This window comes from Protopterus annectens, chromosome 4.part1 (genome assembly GCF_019279795.1).
Source record: "Protopterus annectens isolate FY-2018-M chromosome 4.part1, PAN1.0, whole genome shotgun sequence".
In the NCBI taxonomy this organism is placed as follows: Eukaryota; Metazoa; Chordata; order Ceratodontiformes; family Protopteridae; genus Protopterus; species Protopterus annectens.
Genome location: NC_056734.1, coordinates 714,776,317 through 714,796,775, shown reverse-complemented (window position 1 = coordinate 714,796,775; position 20,459 = coordinate 714,776,317).

Genomic DNA, 20,459 nt, shown 5'->3' with positions numbered 1-20,459 from the left:
AATGTCCACATCAGACACTACATCTGCTCCTTAGAAAAGGAAGCAGTCAGACTGTGCCCATCAAAGGATGGGAAGTGGTTAAAACCTCCATTCTATATTCTTTTTGCTTATGCCTCATTGTCAAAGAAAGAATAAGTGAATAAGAAACTGGTACATTCACCTGTGAAACTGGAAAAGTGATTCAGTCCATTGAAGGCAGAAGATGCAGCAGATATGGAGATGCTGGATTCATTATTTATCATGCCAGATTCATTCTTGAATGTTCAGCCCAGAAGAAGACAGAGAACATGTGAGTAAGGCATCAACTGTGATCATCATCAGCTCTTTTTCTAATCTGGGGAGATGAAATTAAATTCCCATCATATTGCATGTGTTTTAATACTGGCAGTTTAGGGCCTTTTATTTATGAGCTGTTAACATGTAATAGTCTTTTTGTGACTTTTGCCCTTACCTGATCTATGTGGTCAGCAGCTTTGCTTGTATGCTAAACATTTTAAGATATAACTAACTCCACAGCCACATTTGTTATTGAGAATTAATCTTTGCATGAGTTGAATAGGCATAACTGATTTCTACAGCTCTGACTATATACTGTTTAACTGTTCTTGCATGCCACATTTCCTACCTGCTTGTCTATGATATTGTATGTGTGCGTGTGTTTGTCCAATATTTGTGTGTGTGTGTGTGTGTGTGTGTGTGTGTGTGTGTGTGTGTGTGTGTGTTTGTCTAATATTTGCTTGAATCCCTATATCCATTTTGTTGAGTAATATTAAATGCTGAAACTGGACTTCAATGGTACTTGGTTCCTTGTGCATTTGTTGTAAATCCTTACCCATTCATGCAAGCATTTTATAAACCAAAATTCTGGATTGCTACGTAGACTATATTTGTTTATTTCCAGTATAGTCTTACATATCAACAGGTGTGCTGCTTGGAGACTTTTCAGGATAGTCTCAGTGGGAATATATCTCAGGTGAGGTCTTCCTTACAAGATTCATAGTTTTCTCAAGACAAAAAGTATTTTAGTTATACACCCTAACTGTGCATACTGGGAACTGATACTGGCCTTGTTGGGCTATGCCTCATTATTATCTGTTGCATTATTGCTCTTCTTATTTAAAATGACTATTGGCACATCTGGAATGCATGAAGCCCATGGACTAAAGTTAAGCTGCACACTGTGCTCCAATCCATAGAGAAATGGATATTTAAAGCAGTTTTGTTACAGGACAGCAGACTTTGGAATAAGGGCTTCCCACACTTGATAAAGACATTGGGGGACAGCTCTGTAACATCATATTAAAGAAGCATCAATATTCTACAGCATAATATATCATGCTGACAGCTGCAAGATCACAGAAAGATAAAGGTGGCAGGTGAGTGTTAGGTAAGATCTAGAATGATGACCAGGACCTCCTCTTGGAGACATATGGTACTATTTAACTGTGGGCAGAATTATATGTACCAGGGATAACAGATGGAGTTCAGTACTGTGATACACTCCATAACAGTCAGGCTTCCCATGAGCAGGAGTTTATACCATAAGGTGAAAGTGTCAGTAAAGCAAATGATGGAGGATTGTACTTTAATAGGCATTTAGATATGAAGATATCATTTAGAACAGGGTTTCACTGTTAAGCCTCCACTAACAGCATTCGTGTCACTGACCCTTTATTGCTAGTTTTACAAGTAAGTTTTTTTCCCATTTTTCATATGGCACTTGACAGAGAGTATTAAAAGTGTGACTCAAATTACAGAAATTGCAGACCCACAACCCTAACCAGCCTTGTCTGTAAGATCATGGAACGAATCATCATTAACCCTATAAATAAGGACATATGTGATCCCCAAACCCTTGAACCGATACAGCTTGATTTTGTCAAAAATGGGTCATGCCTGTTAAACCTGGTAGACTTCTTGAAAAATGTCATCAGAGCCATAAACGAAGGCAAATCTGTGCATACAACCTACCTTGACTTAGCAAAGGCCTTTGACACGGTCCCACTTTCGGGCATCATCGATAAACTCACCCAATTGAATATCAACCCTTATGTTGTCATGTGGGTTGCTAACTGGCTCACCGACAGATCACACTCAGTTAAAGCTGAAGACTTTAATTCAACCAGCAGACCTGTCACCAGTGGGGTTCCACAGGAGTCAGTGCTGGGCCTCCTGTTGTTTGGAATATACTTCTCAGAAGGTCAGGCAAAAACAGAAAGGCTGTGTCTGACTAAGTTTGCTGATGACTGCAAATTAGGTGCAATCACTGAATCCCCAAACAATGTCCGTACACTTCAAGAGGGACTTACACAAATCAGTGGTTGGTGCCAAAGCCACAGCCTCAGTCTCAGTGCAGACCATCATGTAATAATACCCTAGTGTAACAGCTCAGTAGTGAGAGACATGGGAACGCAAGTTGACTGTAGCCTAAACTTTGACCACCATGTGTCTACTGTGGTAAGGAAGGCATTCTACTTTGCTCACCTCATTATCACAAGAGCGAAACAAGTCATAACTCCCCTGTACTCGACCCTTTTCAGGCCAATAATTGAGTACAAGGGCCCCTTTGGTATGTACCTTACCAGGCACCTGCAGCAACTTGAGTGAACTCAGAGGTTTCTAACCAAGAAAATTACAGGGTCTCCAGCACATGTCATACCTTGACAGATTGAAGTCACCATCACTGTACTCAGTAGCATACGGACTACTTAGAGAAGATTTGTGCCTGGCCTACAGAGCAATCTCAGATCCAAACCTAATGGAAATGCTGCACATCCACAAGTCAAATGGGATAAGGGTCACTTGCACCAGGGACATTAACCTGAGCTGCAACATAATAAGGGTCTGCTGGAGAGACAAATATGTCTCTCAAAGGTTGCTACTCCTCTGGAATAGACTGCCAATTCACATCATACACAGCCACTCTATGACCCTGTTTATGTGTAGCCTGGATGACTGGATGGGAAGCCACACATTCCTTGCTGGGGATTTCGCCTATGACCCTCCTAGATATGGCAGTCATTGCTAATTAAGATCTTGAGTTTAGGCTAGATCATTTATATTGGATTTTTCTAGAATTATATTGGGTACACATGGCTATGCTTATAAAGACCTTTGGGTCAGGAGCCTAGTAACCACTTATCAAGTAATGAGTATTCTTCATTTCAGTCACCTACATTTTTAGAGATCTTAATCATACTTGTGTGCTGGCACACTCTCAGACTGCACTGCATTTTTTATCAGGATAACTGTTGCCATGTCTCTAAGAATTTGGTGGGGAGAGGTACTTAGGAGGAAGCAAGCTCAGCAGCATGTGGCCAAGAGGAATTATATGTAGACATTAGTAGGGGGTACATAGGAGGAAGCCAAGCTCAGCAGCAGGTGGCCAAGAGGAATTATATGTAGACATTAGTGGGGGGTACATAGGAGGGTACAAGTTCAGCAGCAGGTGGCCAGGAGTAATTACATGTAGACATTAGTAGGGGGGTACATAGGAGGGTACAAGCTCAGCAGCAGGTGGCCAATAGTAATTACATGTAGACATTAGTGGGGGGGTACATAGGAGGGTACAAGCTCAGCAGCAGGTGGCCCAGAGTAATTACATGTAGACATTAGTGGGGGGGTGCATAGGAGGGTACAAGCTCAGCAGCAGGTGGTCAAGAGTAATTACATGTAGACATTAGTGTGGGGTACATAGGAGGAAGCCAAGCTCAGCAGCAGGTGGCCAAGAGTAATTACATGTAGATATTAGTGGGGGGGGGTACATAGGAGGGTACACGCTCAGCAGCAGGTGGCCAAGAGTAATTACATGTAGACATTAGTGGGGGGGTACATAGGAGGAAGCAGATTCAGCAGCAGGTGGCCAAGAGTAATTACATGTAGACATTAGTGGGGGGGGTACATAGGAGGGTACAAGCTCAGCAGCAGGTGGCCAAGAGTAATTACATGTAGACATTAGTGGGAGGGTACATAGGAGGGTACAAGCTCAGCAGCAGGTGGCCAAGAGTAATTACATGCAGACATTATTGTGCCATTACAAAGTTGGAATTCTTCCTGGATATACAAACAGAAGGCAAACAATGCACTCCCAACTCTCAGACAACATATGTATAGTTCAGGCAGGGAGCAATCAGCAAAAAGGGTGAGGTGAAGAATAATTGGACATGCTACACCTTTTGTTTTCACAGTGGGCTCCATTCAAGAGAGTGGCACTGGAAACAGCACCAGTACCAGTGTGGGTGCAAATTCATTCACAGTATCTGTGGACATATGAGAATAGCAGATAAAAAACACCCTCAGCACAGGTAATTTGGTGGCTTACAAAAGGGCACTGCAGCAGTTTAGAGACAATATGAAGATGAAAGGTTGTCCAGTTTTATGGCTCGTAGCAGTGAAACAATGGAGGGCACACACCCTGCTACTGTTAGAGGCTGATTAAAACAAGTTGAAGGCAGCATTACACATGGCAAGCTATCAGCTGGTTTCAGAAAGGCATGGGGAGGTAGTGCGAGCCTTATGGGACAGGCTCCAAAATGTATGTCGTCAGTAATACAAGTTGTTTTTCATAGCATGTTGTTTATCACCCCTATGTGGAGCATTTAGCTGGTGAAAATAAGAATATTATAAGGATAAATAGGAGCATCCTCTGACTGATCAGGAGGTGAAGAACCAGTGGCTGTCTCCAGTCTCAGGGGCCACAGAATGGAATGTAGTACAATGCCTACAACATTACCAAACACTGTGCCTACAACACAGAAGCCCACTCACACAGTTTCATCATAGACTGGTACTTAAGGAGGAGCAGTTTTCTGCCATGAGCAGGGTACGCTGCTTACCCAGCTTTCAAGTGAGTGCTATATTGCAGAAAACAGTTGTGTGATGAACCTTGGACCTCAAATATATACCACATGATCAGTTATATTCCATGTTCATTTAGCATACTGGAGATTCTCATGTGCAGTGGGCAAGGACATCATGGGAGAACATCAAAAAATTTGGAAGATGGAAGTACAACACTTATGAAACATAGCTGAAAAATAACCCCTTCTACCACTCCTAACATTGTTGCCTTATGTAAAAAAAAAGGGGTGTAACCTCTAAGACATACCGTCTAACATTACCTTTTGTTGACTGCAGCTTCCTGCATGTTTGATCACCTGGTACCTTGCTGGTGCTCTTCCATGTGAATGGAAACCTGTTTTATACATCACCTTCTGGAACATGCTAACATTACCTGCGATTTATCGTGGTACTAAAAGTATAAAATGTAAAATTTGTATTAAAGCCCAAATTATGATATTTACACTGAGGCCGGACAGTTTGCTGAGCTGTACATCTGTCCATAATCCTTACCGTTGCATACTATTCATGGTGATACTTATATCAAGGGTTCAACTGTCATTTTTAATATGTGCAGTTTTTGCTATGTATGCCATTCTTCAGCAGGCAGAGTGCTGTCCGTCAATAGGGTACATGGCCCATTCCGCCCTGCTTGACCTCTTACAGCTATGTAAAACACACACCACCATGAACACCCATAACAAAGATGGTAATCTTTTATAGACACAGAATAGACCATGTCTGGCACAACAGATTTCTATCCCAAGCAATACTACACATTGTCTATATTCAGTAATATTCTGGATGACTAGCTGGGACTTCATAAATGCACTATGGGTATAAAGCATGGTGCTTCTTGACCATGGAGCTCAACTCACTTGACAGTGCTCAGGCTTAGCTGGCTATGCTTCTCAATGGTCTTTTGAACTGCATGCCTAGAACTTACCTATGAACTTATCAACCTAATATATAATTACCAAGCATCTTACAAATGTCCATGCTGCATTATATATGCAGAAAAAATTCATTTTGCTGATGAATGTATTTCTATAATCCATCTCATTTGAATGTCATTACTGTATAGTTTAACTTTATACACTGTACTATTTTTCCTTTCAGAATACCCCCTGCTGTGTTTTTTGTTCTGTAAGAGTAACAACTATATAAACACATAACAAGGTACCTGTAAACAAACAGTTAATTCTTTATGTTAATAAGTAATGAAAACAACAAATAAATGTGTGCTGTACTCCCCAAGGTACCATGAATTAAATGTAACCTCTGTTTCAAATCATTTAATTCATTCCCCTTATTTCTTTATTCAGCCGTTTAACTGTGTGTTTACTTATTAATTTCAGTTTGATAATCATATAAGTGGGAGGTGGACAGACCCTTTTGAATCACAACCTGAGCTCCATGTTGCCAGACACAAACAGAAAATTGTAAACAGAAAAAAGAATTATACCACTTTCTGAAAGAAGGTCAAACAGTTTGGCAAAATGCACAAGTGGAATTCAAGTAAGATGATAGTTGAAAAAATATAAGAAATGGAAATTAGGTCAAACTATAACTACCAGTTTGCATGTAAGAATGGAATTATTGCTCACACCTGAGATGTATGTACATATGTAAAATGTATGAATACTAATAAGCTGTGCAACAGAGTGGCTATGTTAAGTATAGACGGATCTCTCCATTTTTATTTATTTGTTTAGTTTTATGTGCAATGTTGTTTTTAAATGAATGAATGTATATTATAGATATCTTGCATTGTTCTGATTCATCAGCATATTCTTTATTTGCAACAAAATATCACACTTCCTCCTATTTGAAATTTACATTGTTTGACATGTTATCTGTCTATGCCTAGAGATGATAGCTATGTAACAGTCAGTTAAATAAAACTATAACTTCACATGGAACTTGTGTGTCTGTTTGCTTGTTTATTTATTTTGTAAATAAATGAAACTACAATGCCACATGGAGTATGCGTGTCTGTTTACTTATTTATATATGTATAAAGTTATCCTGGCTAGTTCTAATATGAAACAAAAAGGTCTGTCTAGTGTATAGGAATATACATGCAATAAAAGCCATTAGTTTCTTGTGATTTCATGACATTTCAGTTATAAATGAAGGCATACCTCTCAGCCTTATAGTGCAGAGAGAGAAGCCTTGACAGAAATATTTAATTGGCAAAAGTAGTTACCAAAGTCCAAGATAACAGAGTAAAAGAGCAGACGACAGTAACTTTACTCAAAAGTGTTACATGACAATAATAAGGTACAAGCAGAAGACAGAGTCTATATGACTCGAAGATGACTAGTTACTCCCCAGGAAATACCCTCTACCACTTAGCCCCCACTGTTACTAAAGCAGGGGTCCTCACTGGCACTCCAGAGCTAAACAGACTACAGCAATGAGACCTGATAACATCAAGGGATGCCTCCTACTTAGTTTGAAAATTGACCTTTCAGGCTACAACCTCCAGCCAGGCTTCGTCTCTAGGAAATGCAGGACTGCAACGGTCATCCCTCTACATGAAGGTGGACCATCAACAGACCCAGGAAACTACAGACCCATAATGTACAAGGCCATGGAAAAATGTTATAATGGTTCTAATAAATACATAGGAAATCTTCAAACACTGGACCCATCCTAGTTTGGGTTTGTCAAGGGTAGGTCACACCTACTAAACCCAGTGGTCTACCTTGAGAAGACCACTTGAGCCATGGATGATGGGCAAAAAAGTGGACCTCTTGTTGACTGATAGGGAACTTGTAGAGAAATTAGGGGATAAACCAACTCTAATTTTTAAAAGAGGCAGAAACATGAAAGCCATACTGGAGGGGCATGGACGCAAAGTATATAAGACCCCAGGTATGTTTAAATGCGATTCATGTAATTTTTGTAAACACATGGCTTTAGGAACTTCATTTGTAGTAAGGGATAGGACTTATATGATCGATGGAAGGTTTAACTGTAATTCAAAATCTGTGGTGTATTTGGCCCAGTGCAAAAATTGTCTAGCATTCTACGTCGGGAAGACCGACAGAAAGCTAAAGGAAAGAGTGTACAAACACATATACAGTATAAGGAAAGAAAAATTAGAGAACACCCTAGTAAGGCATTGAACTAGGTTCCCTAATCACAATTTTCTGTTTAGGTCTATTAAACAATTGGTACCTGATATTAGTGGGGGGGGGGGGTCCCTATCAGTTATTATTGGAAAAAAATGAGTTATTGAGGCAGCTTCGTTTAGATTCAAGTAGACCACCAGGTTTAAAATGAAGTGACATCGATTACATGTATCTTAAAATTAAGAAGCTTAACTAGTTAGGTTTAGTTTTAGGGTTTGCTTGCATAAGGAATATAGGTAATTGTTAATAGCAGGGTGAAAAAAATGAAAAAAAATATACATTTATTCATCTTTTAGATGTAATATATGTATGATTTTTATGTTATTTTAGAACTTGTATTACATGTGTATTTTATATGTTATGTAGAATACTGTAATCTTTGTTGAACAAAGTATTTATGTAGGATATTTTAACATTTATACATGGTAAATCATGTTTTGCACAATGGAGGGTTAGGCAGTGTTTGTTGTGTTGTCATTGGTTAGAATTAACTAATGAAGGGTATTTACTATATAAGAGTTTTTTTTAAGGTTTACTATTATAAAGTCGGTAGCATTGACGCCTATGAACTATTCGAACTACAGATGTTCGAATAGTTCATATGTGTGCCAGCCATGTACTCGAACGGAATATTTGCAAATGGTCTGCGCATTCGCAAATATAACATTCGATTGTGTACAAGGATCGTGGTACAGTGTGGAAAGGAAATACATCCCTTTCCTCACTGTAAAGCATTTTGGAGTTGGAATATATAGTTAGGGGTGGGGGGCAGGGGCTTGCCCCCTGCATAAATGGGATGGTAGGTTTCTAGTTGGGAAGTTACGGGAAGGGTGGGATTGCTGTTAAGTGCTGAAAATGTCGTGTTTGACACTTTTGGCATTAACAGCTGTTTTTCGACATTAGGGCCATTAGGTGATGTGTACTGGTGAAACACTTGCTCATAAGTACCTGTTTTTTAAATTTCGAGATTTTAATAGTAAACTGTTTTTTAAAATGGGTACTTGTCTGATGAAGTCTGGCTATTAACCTGGATGAAAAGTGCTTTACCTTTATTCTGGTTAATTTTTTACCGTATTAAAACCTGTAGTGTGCAGTGTTTGTTCCTTTGGTGGTTTTCTTAGTTTATATCAATCTATACATTATAGACACATATATATATATATATATATATATATATATATATATATATATACACACACACACACACACACACACACACACACACACACACACACACACACACACACACACACACACACACAAGGGTTTACTTCGGTTACCTGAACTACAGATGACAAAAATGAACTTTCAATAAACCAATCCAGAAGATTAACAATTTTTTTTTTTAGAGAAAATAGAAACACTTGGCCAACATGGGGAAATTTGCCTTGTTCCCCACTGTAGTACGATGCCAGAGTTGGCATATTTATAGTTAGGAGGGTGTGGGGAGAGGCCACCATTGGAGGTGTTTGGGTAGCCCCACCTGAGTGGGTTTGACATTTTTCAGTGCGTTATTCTGTTAAATATTGCCCAAGTGTCTTCTTTCTCTGTAAAAAACCTTTGGTAATGTGATGGTTCAGTTTATTGCAATTTTGGTGCTGTAGTGTCGATAATCTGCAGTTCAGGTAAGTGTAAATTCAATCTACCGAAGTACATCCAAATATATATATATATATATATATATATATATATATATATATATATATATATATATATATATACACACACACACACACACACACACACACACACACACACACACACACACACACACACACACACACACATATATCTATAACTATATATATACTTTTTTTTATGGGTCTATTGAATATGGTCAAAGTTTCACTACTTCGAACTCACTTCACCGAGTCCACTTGTTCAAACATTGACTTTGGCAGTCACACTACAGCGCAGAATGGGAATATTCCTTTTCCCCACTGTAGTGCGATCTTGGAGTTGGTATATTTAAGAAGGGGGTGTGGGGGTTACGGGGGCTTGCTCCCTGCAAAAGCATGTTTTACCTTTTTTTATATATTAGACTTCAGCTTAAAGTGCACTTTCGGTGAGGTGCACTGCTGAAGTGTGGTCTGCTGCTTTATTTGAAAAAGTGTTCTTTCGATGTAAAGCAGTAGACCCATATATATATATATATATATATATATATATATACACACACATATATATATATATATATATATATATATATATATATATATATATATATATATATATATACACATGTAAACCAAAGAATAAAACGGCAGACATACCATTCAGTAAAAACTGCAAGAAAAAATCAGTCAATCTAGAGTTTTCACTGTGTGATACTTAAATCACTATATATATATATATATATATATATATATGTATATAGCTAGATAGATAGCTACATATAGATATATAGATAGAAAGATAAATATAGTACAGTTGTATAGTACTAATCATAACCATATGGGCATACCCTGCACCCTGCCACAGAAGCCCAATGTCTGGCCAGTCTTCCAAAGACTCCTGAATTTTAAAAGGTATGCTAAACATCACCATATGCTCCTTACATAATGTAGGGCATAAAGGTGATGTTCAGGCCTACCAAAAATGGAACAAATTGCCCCAGGCAGAACGCCATTACAAGGAACCCAAGAGGTAACATGTACATCAAGGAAGGTAAAGAACTAGGGGGATGGAGCGAATATTGCATCATTGAAGGCAAGGACATCTACTGTTATGGTCAGATTTTACACAACTGTACTATGTCCTCACATTCACTGCTGTAGTATTCTTAATCATATGGGAGAGTGCCAAAGCTCAAGAGGAAACTTGGGAGGAGGAAAGTACAGAAGAGACCCCTAAAAAACATGAAGAACTGAACTAGCAAAAACAACCCTAGCTTTGGAGATGGCATCCATTGTTAATACCACCTTCCGGCATGTCAATCACGGTGGGCACATCCATTCCTGCACGTACTCGGAGGTGGGTTAATACACTTCAGTTTCGCCACAAGAAGTACATCAAATACATACAATCTACTTAAATTTCTTCAAGTAATCAATAGAAACACAAGTGATGCCATCAGTAGCACACAGTGTCAATCTGAATATCCCAAACATAAAAATGTTCACTTACCTGTAATGTCCAAAGTTTGTAGTCTAAACAAGTCCCATTAATTATTCGAGCAGCCATCTCCTACAAAATTGACTGCTTCTCTACAGAAGAGCTTAAACAGCAGAACATTGCCATTATCTGTAAAACTTACTCCAAAATTCAGGTCACCTACAGCAAATCATGACAGTCATTTATAATACCACTGTCACCAACCACAAAAAGTAACATTCTTAAAAAAAGTAGTAATTTAATAAAAAAAAAGGCTGCACTAACCTCTTGTTCAACCTTCCCTTGTGACTGTGAGTTCTACAGCTGAGTGGAATTCTGTAGAAAGCGACACATATTTCTTACAGCAGTATACCTACCCCCAAACAATTAACCCAAGCCTTGTTTCTCCACAGGATGCACCTAGACAATATCTGACTTTACTACATTGTAATTAATGCATGAATAGATTACACTGGTTAACACATTCAGATAAATACATACACTGAAATGAATAAGACATTTTAAACAGCTCAGCATTTAAACCTCTCATTTAATGTAATGAAATGAAATGAAAGTCAATACCAAGCCAGAAACCAATGCAGTTAGCACCTCATCAAGTTGGATATGACAATTTTCACCTCTGTTGGCAAGATCACAAACACTTAACAGAAATACAACACTGCAGCAATTTTAGAACAATTAACATGCAAAATTGACTGAGGCTTCTCTTACCACATACTGAGGGGTGTGTGACTATTTTGATATATTTACTTCAGCGTTTTAGTTCATGCAGCAAACTTTATCAATGTATATAGTTGTAACAGCCCTATTTATAGTCTTGTAACACGATACACTCCATAACAGTCAGGCTTCCCATGAGCAGGAGTTTATACCATAAGGTGAAAGTGTCAGTAAAGCAAATGATGGAGGATTGTACTTTAATAGGCATTTAGATATGAAGATATCATTTAGAACAGGGTTTCACTGTTAAGCCTCCACTAACAGCATTCGTGTCACTGACCCTTTATTGCTAGTTTTACAAGTAAGTTTTTTTCCCATTTTTCATATGGCACTTGACAGAGAGTATTAAAAGTGTGACTCAAATTACAGAAATTGCAGACCCACAACCCTAACCAGCCTTGTCTGTAAGATCATGGAACGAATCATCATTAACCCTATAAATAAGGACATATGTGATCCCCAAACCCTTGAACCGATACAGCTTGATTTTGTCAAAAATGGGTCATGCCTGTTAAAACTGGTAGACTTCTTGAAAAATGTCACCAGAGCCATAAACGAAGGCAAATTTGTGCATACAACCTACCTTGACTTAGCAAAGGCCTTTGACATGGTCCCACTTCGGGCATCATCGATAAACTCACCCAATTGAATATCAACTCTTATGTTGTCATGTGGGTTGCTAACTGGCTCACCGACAGATCACACTCAGTTAAAGCTGAAGACTTTAATTCAACCAGCAGACCTGTCACCAGTGGGGTTTCACAGGAGTCAGTGCTGGAGCCTCCTGTTGTTTGGAATATACTTCTCAGAAGGTCAGGCAAAAACAGAAAGGCTGTGTCTGACTAAGTTTGCTGATGACTGCAAATTAGGTGCAATCACTGAATCCCCAAACAATGTCCATTACACTTCAAGAGGGACTTACACAAATCAGTGGTTGGTGCCAAAGCCACAGCCTCAGACTCAGTGCAGACCATCATGTAATAATACCCTAGTGTAACAGCTCAGTAGTGAGAGACATGGGAACGCAAGTTGACTGTAGCCTAAACTTTGACCACCATGTGTCTACTGTGGTAAGGAAGGCATTCTACTTTGCTCACCTCATTATCACAACAGCGAAACAAGTCATAACTCCCTGTACTCGACCCTTTTCAGGCCAATAATTGAGTACAAGGGCCCTTTGGTATGTACCTTACCAGGCACCTGCAGCAACTTGAGTGAACTCAGAGGTTTCTAACCAAGAAAATTACAGGGTCTCCAGCACATGTCATACCTTGACAGATTGAAGTCACCATCACTGTACTCAGTAGCATACGGACTACTTAGAGAAGATTTGTGCCTGGCCTACAGAGCAATCTCAGATCCAAACCTAATGGAAATGCTGCACATCCACAAGTCAAATGGGATAAGGGTCACTTGCACCAGGGACATTAACCTGAGCTGCAACATAATAAGGGTCTGCTGGAGAGACAAATATGTCTCTCAAAGGTTGCTACTCCTCTGGAATAGACTGCCAATTCACATCATACACAGCCACTCTATGACCCTGTTTATGTGTAGCCTGGATGACTGGATGGGAAGCCACACATTCCTTGCTGGGGATTTCGCCTATGACCCTCCTAGATATGGCAGTCATTGCTAATTAAGATCTTGAGTTTAGGCTAGATCATTTATATTGGATTTTTCTAGAATTATATTGGGTACACATGGCTATGCTTATAAAGACCTTTGGGTCAGGAGCCTAGTAACCACTTATCAAGTAATGAGTATTCTTCATTTCAGTCACCTACATTTTTAGAGATCTTAATCATACTTGTGTGCTGGCACACTCTCAGACTGCACTGCATTTTTTATCAGGATAACTGTTGCCATGTCTCTAAGAATTTGGTGGGGAGAGGTACTTAGGAGGAAGCAAGCTCAGCAGCATGTGGCCAAGAGGAATTATATGTAGACATTAGTAGGGGGTACATAGGAGGAAGCCAAGCTCAGCAGCAGGTGGCCAAGAGGAATTATATGTAGACATTAGTGGGGGGTACATAGGAGGGTACAAGTTCAGCAGCAGGTGGCCAGGAGTAATTACATGTAGACATTAGTAGGGGGGTACATAGGAGGGTACAAGCTCAGCAGCAGGTGGCCAATAGTAATTACATGTAGACATTAGTGGGGGGGTACATAGGAGGGTACAAGCTCAGCAGCAGGTGGCCCAGAGTAATTACATGTAGACATTAGTGGGGGGGTGCATAGGAGGGTACAAGCTCAGCAGCAGGTGGTCAAGAGTAATTACATGTAGACATTAGTGTGGGGTACATAGGAGGAAGCCAAGCTCAGCAGCAGGTGGCCAAGAGTAATTACATGTAGATATTAGTGGGGGGGTACATAGGAGGGTACACGCTCAGCAGCAGGTGGCCAAGAGTAATTACATGTAGACATTAGTGGGGGGGGTACATAGGAGGAAGCAGATTCAGCAGCAGGTGGCCAAGAGTAATTACATGAAGACATTAGTGGGGTACATAGGAGGGTACAAGCTCAGCAGCAGGTGGCCAAGAGTAATTACATGTAGACATTAGTGGGGGGTACATAGGAGGGTACAAGCTCAGCAGCAGGTGGCCAAGAGTAATTACATGCAGACATTATTGTGCCATTACAAAGTTGGAATTCTTCCTGGATATACAAACAGAAGGCAAACAATGCACTCCCAACTCTCAGACAACATATGTATAGTTCAGGCAGGGAGCAATCAGCAAAAGGGTGAGGTGAAGAATAATTGGACATGCTACACCTTTTGTTTTCACAGTGGGCTCCATTCAAGAGAGTGGCACTGGAAACAGCACCAGTACCAGTGTGGGTGCAAATTCATTCACAGTATCTGTGGACATATGAGAATAGCAGATAAAAAACATCCTCAGCACAGGTAATTTGGTGGCTTACAAAAGGGCACTGCAGCAGTTTAGAGACAATATGAAGATGAAAGGTTGTCCAGTTTTATGGCTCGTAGCAGTGAAACAATGGAGGGCACACACCCTGCTACTGTTAGAGGCTGATTAAAACAAGTTGAAGGCAGCATTACACATGGCAAGCTATCAGCTGGTTTCAGAAAGGCATGGGGAGGTAATGCGAGCCTTATGGGACAGGCTCCAAAATGTATGTCATCAGTAATACAAGTTGTTTTTCATAGCATGTTGTTTATCACCCCTATGTGGAGCATTTAGCTGGTGAAAATAAGAATATTATAAGGATAAATAGGAGCATCCTCTGACTAATCAGGAGGTGAAGAACCAGTGGCTGTCTCCAGTCTCAGGGGCCACAGAATGGAATGTAGTACAATGACTACAACATTACCAAACACTGTGCCTACAACACAGAAGCCCACTCACACAGTTTCATCATAGACTGGTACTTAAGGAGAAGCAGTTTTCTGCCATGAGCAGGGTACGCTGCTTACCCAGCTTTCGAGTGAGTGCTATATTGCAGAAAACAGTTGTGTGATGAACCTTGGACCTCAAATATATACCACATGATCAGTTATATTCCATGTTCATTTAGCATACTGGAGATTCTCATGTGCAGTGGGCAAGGACATCATGGGAGAACATCAAAAAATTTGGAAGATGGAAGTACAACACTTATGAAACATAGCTGAAAAATAACCCCTTCTACCACTCCTAACATTGTTGCCTTATGTAAAAAAAAAAGGGGTGTAACCTCTAAGACATACCGTCTAACATTACCTTTTGTTGACTGCAGCTTCCTGCATGTTTGATCACCTGGTACCTTGCTGGTGCTCTTCCATGTGAATGGAAACCTGTTTTATACATCACCTTCTGGAACATGCTAACATTACCTGCGATTTATCGTGGTACTAAAAGTATAAAATGTAAAATTTGTATTAAAGCCCAAATTATGATATTTACACTGAGGCCGGACAGTTTGCTGAGCTGTACATCTGTCCATAATCCTTACCGTTGCATACTATTCATGGTGATACTTATATCAAGGGTTCAACTGTCATTTTTAATATGTGCAGTTTTTGCTATGTATGCCATTCTTCAGCAGGCAGAGTGCTGTCCGTCAATAGGGTACATGGCCCATTCCGCCCTGCTTGACCTCTTACAGCTATGTAAAACACACACCACCATGAACACCCATAACAAAGATGGTAATCTTTTATAGACACAGAATAGACCATGTCTGGCACAACAGATTTCTATCCCAAGCAATACTACACATTGTCTATATTCAGTAATATTCTGGATGACTAGCTGGGACTTCATAAATGCACTATGGGGTATAAAGCATGGTGCTTCTTGACCATGGAGCTCAACTCACTTGACAGTGCTCAGGCTTAGCTGGCTATGCTTCTCAATGGTCTTTTGAACTGCATGCCTAGAACTTACCTATGAACTTATCAACCTAATATATAATTACCAAGCATCGTACAAATGTCCATGCTGCATTATATATGCAGAAAAAACTTCATTTTGCTGATGAATGTATTTCTATAATCCATCTCATTTGAATGTCATTACTGTATAGTTTAACTTTATACACTGTACTATTTTTCCTTTCAGAATACCCCCTGCTGTGTTTTTTGTTCTGTAAGAGTAACAACTATATAAACACATAACAAGGTACCTGTAAACAAACAGTTAATTCTTTATGTTAATAAGTAATGAAAACAACAAATAAATGTGTGCTGTACTCCCCAAGGTACCATGAATTAAATGTAACCTCTGTTTCAAATCATTTAATTCATTCCCCTTATTTCTTTATTCAGCCGTTTAACTGTGTGTTTACTTATTAATTTCAGTTTGATAATCATATAAGTGGGAGGTGGACAGACCCTTTTGAATCACAACCTGAGCTCCATGTTGCCAGACACAAACAGAAAATTGTAAACAGAAAAAAGAATTATACCACTTTCTGAAAGAATGTCAAACAGTTTGGCAAAATGCACAAGTGGAATTCTAGTAAGATGATAGTTGAACAAACATAAGAAATCGAAATTAGGTCAAACTATAACTACCAATTTGCATGCAAGAAGGGAATTATTGCTCACACCTGAGATGTATGTACATATGTAAAATGTATGAATACTAATAAGCTGTGCAACAGAGTGGCTATGTTAAGTATAGACGGATCTCTCCATTTTTATTTATTTGTTTAGTTTTATGTGCAATGTTGTTTTAAATGAATGAATGTATATTATAGATATCTTGCATTGTTCTGATTCATCAGCATATTCTTTATTTGCAACAAAATATCACACTTCCTCCTATTTGAAATTTACATTGTTTGACATGTTATCTGTCTATGCCTAGAGATGATAGCTATGTAACAGTCAGTTAAATAAAACTATAACTTCACATGGAACTTGTGTGTCTGTTTGCTTGTTTATTTATTTTGTAAATAAATGAAACTACAATGCCACATGGAGTATGCGTGTCTGTTTACTTATTTATATATGTATAAAGTTATCCTGGCTAGTTCTAATATGAAACAAAAAGGTCTGTCTAGTGTATAGGAATATACATGCAATAAAAGCCATTAGTTTCTTGTGATTTCATGACATTTCAGTTATAAATGAAGGCATACCTCTCAGCCTTATAGTGCAGAGAGAGAAGCCTTGACAGAAATATTTAATTGGCAAAAGTAGTTACCAAAGTCCAAGATAACAGAGTAAAAGAGCAGACGACAGTAACTTTACTCAAAAGTGTTACATGACAATAATAAGGTACAAGCAGAAGACAGAGTCTATATGACTCGAAGATGACTAGTTACTCCCCAGGAAATACCCTCTACCACTTAGCCCCCACTGTTACTAAAGCAGGGGTCCTCACTGGCACTCCAGAGCTAAACAGACTACAGCAATGAGACCTGATAACATCAAGGGATGCCTCCTACTTAGTTTGAAAATTGACCTTTCAGGCTACAACCTCCAGCCAGGCTTCGTCTCTAGGAAATGCAGGACTGCAACGGTCATCCCTCTACATGAAGGTGGACCATCAACAGACCCAGGAAACTACAGACCCATAATGTACAAGGCCATGGAAAAATGTTATAATGGTTCTAATAAATACATAGGAAATCTTCAAACACTGGACCCATCCTAGTTTGGGTTTGTCAAGGGTAGGTCACACCTACTAAACCCAGTGGTCTACCTTGAGAAGACCACTTGAGCCATGGATGATGGGCAAAAAAGTGGCCCTCTTGTTGACTGATAGTGAACTTGTAGAGAAATTAGGGGATAAACCAACCCTAATTTTTAAAAGAGGCAGAAACATGAAAGCCATACTGGAGGGGCATGGGTATAAAGTATATAAGACCCCAGGTATGTTTAAATGCGATTCATGTAATTTTTGTAAACACATGGCTTTAGGAACTTCATTTGTAGTAAGGGATAGGACTTATATGATCGATGGAAGGTTTAACTGTAATTCAAAATCTGTGGTGTATTTGGCCCAGTGCAAAAATTGTCTAGCATTCTACGTCGGGAAGACCGACAGAAAGCTAAAGGAAAGAGTGTACAAACACATATACAGTATAAGGAAAGAAAAATTAGAGAACACCCTAGTAAGGCATTGAACTAGGTTCCCTAATCACAATTTTCTGTTTAGGTCTATTAAACAATTGGTACCTGATATTAGTGGGGGGGGGGGGGGCCTATCAGTTAATATTTGGAAAAAATGAGTTATTGAGGCAGCTTCGTTTAGATTCAAGTAGACCACCAGGTTTAAAATGAAGTGACATCGATTACATGTATCTTAAAATTAAGAAGCTTAACTAGTTAGGTTTAGTTTTAGGGTTTGCTTGCATAAGGAATATAGGTAATTGTTAATAGCAGGGTGAAAAAAATGAAAAAAAATATACATTTATTCATCTTTTAGATGTAATATATGTATGATTTTTATGTTATTTTAGAACTTGTATTACATGTGTATTTTTATATGTTATGTAGAATACTGTAATCTTTGTTGAACAAAGTATTTATGTAGGATATTTTAACATTTATACATGGTAAATCATGTTTTGCACAATGGAGGGTTAGGCAGTGTTTGTTGTGTTGTCATTGGTTAGAATTAACTAATGAAGGGGTATTTACTATATAAGAGTTTTTTTTTTAAGGTTTACTATTATAAAGTCGGTAGCATTGCGCCTATGAACTATTCGAACTACAGATGTTGAATAGTTCATATGTGTGCCAGCCACGTAATCGAACGGAATATTAGCGAATGGTCTGTGCATTCGCAAATATAACATTCGATTGTGTACAGGGATCGCGGTACAGTGCGGAAAGGGAAATACATCCCTTTCCTCACTGTAGTGCGATTTTGGAGTTGGAATATATAGTTAGGGGGGTGTGGGGGGGCAGGGGGGCTTGCCCCCCTGCATAAATGGGATGGTAGGTTTTCTAGTTGGGAAGTTACGGGAAGGGTGGGATTGCTGTTAAGTGCTGAAAATGTCGTGTTTGACACTTTTGGCATTAACAGCTGTTTTTCGACATTAGGGCCATTAGGTGATGTGTACTTTCGGTGAAACACTTCGCTCATAAGTACCTGTTTTTTTTTAAATTTCGAGATTTTAATAGTAAACTGTTTTTTAAAATGGGTACTTGTCTGATGAAGTCTGGCTATTAACCTGGATGAAAAGTGCTTTACCTTTATTCTGGTTAATTTTTTACCGTATTAAAACCTGTAGTGTGCAGTGTTTTGTTCCTTTGGTGGTTTTCTTAGTTTATATCAATCTATACATTATAGACACATATATATATATATATATATATATATATATATATATATATACACACACACACACACACACACACACACACACACACACACACACACACACACACACACACACACACACAAGGGTTTACTTCGGTTACCTGAACTACAGATGACAAAAATGAACTTTCAATAAACCAATCCAGAAGATTAACAATTTTTTTTTTTTTTTTTAGAGAAAATAGAAACACTTGGCCAACATGGGGAAATTTGCCTTGTTCCCCACTGTAGTACGATGCCAGAGTTGGCATATTTATAGTTAGGAGGGTGTGGGGAGAGGCCACCATTGGAGGTGTTTGGGGGCGTAGCCCCCATCTGAGTGGGTTTGACATTTTTCAGTGTGTTATTCTGTTAAATATTGCCCAAGTGTCTTCTTTCTCTGTAAAAAACCTTTGGTAATGTGATGGTTCAGTTTATTGCAATTTTGGTGCTGTAGTGTCGATAATCTGCAGTTCAGGTAAGTGTAAATTCAATCTACCGAAGTACATCCAAATATATATATATATATATATATATATATATATATATATACACACACACACACACACACACACACACACACACACACACACACACACACACACACACACACACACACATATATCTATAACTATATACATATATTTTTTTTATGGGTCTATTGAATATGGTCAAAGTTTCACTACTTCGAACTCACTTCACCGAGTCCACTTGTTCAAACATTGACTTCGGCAGTCACACTACAGCGCAGAATGGGAATATTCCCTTTTCCCCCACTGTAGTGCGATCTCGGAGTTGGTATATTTAAGTAGGGGGTGTGGGGGGTTACAGGGGGGCTTGCTCCCCTGCAAAAGCATGTTTTACCTTTTTTTTTATATTAGACTTC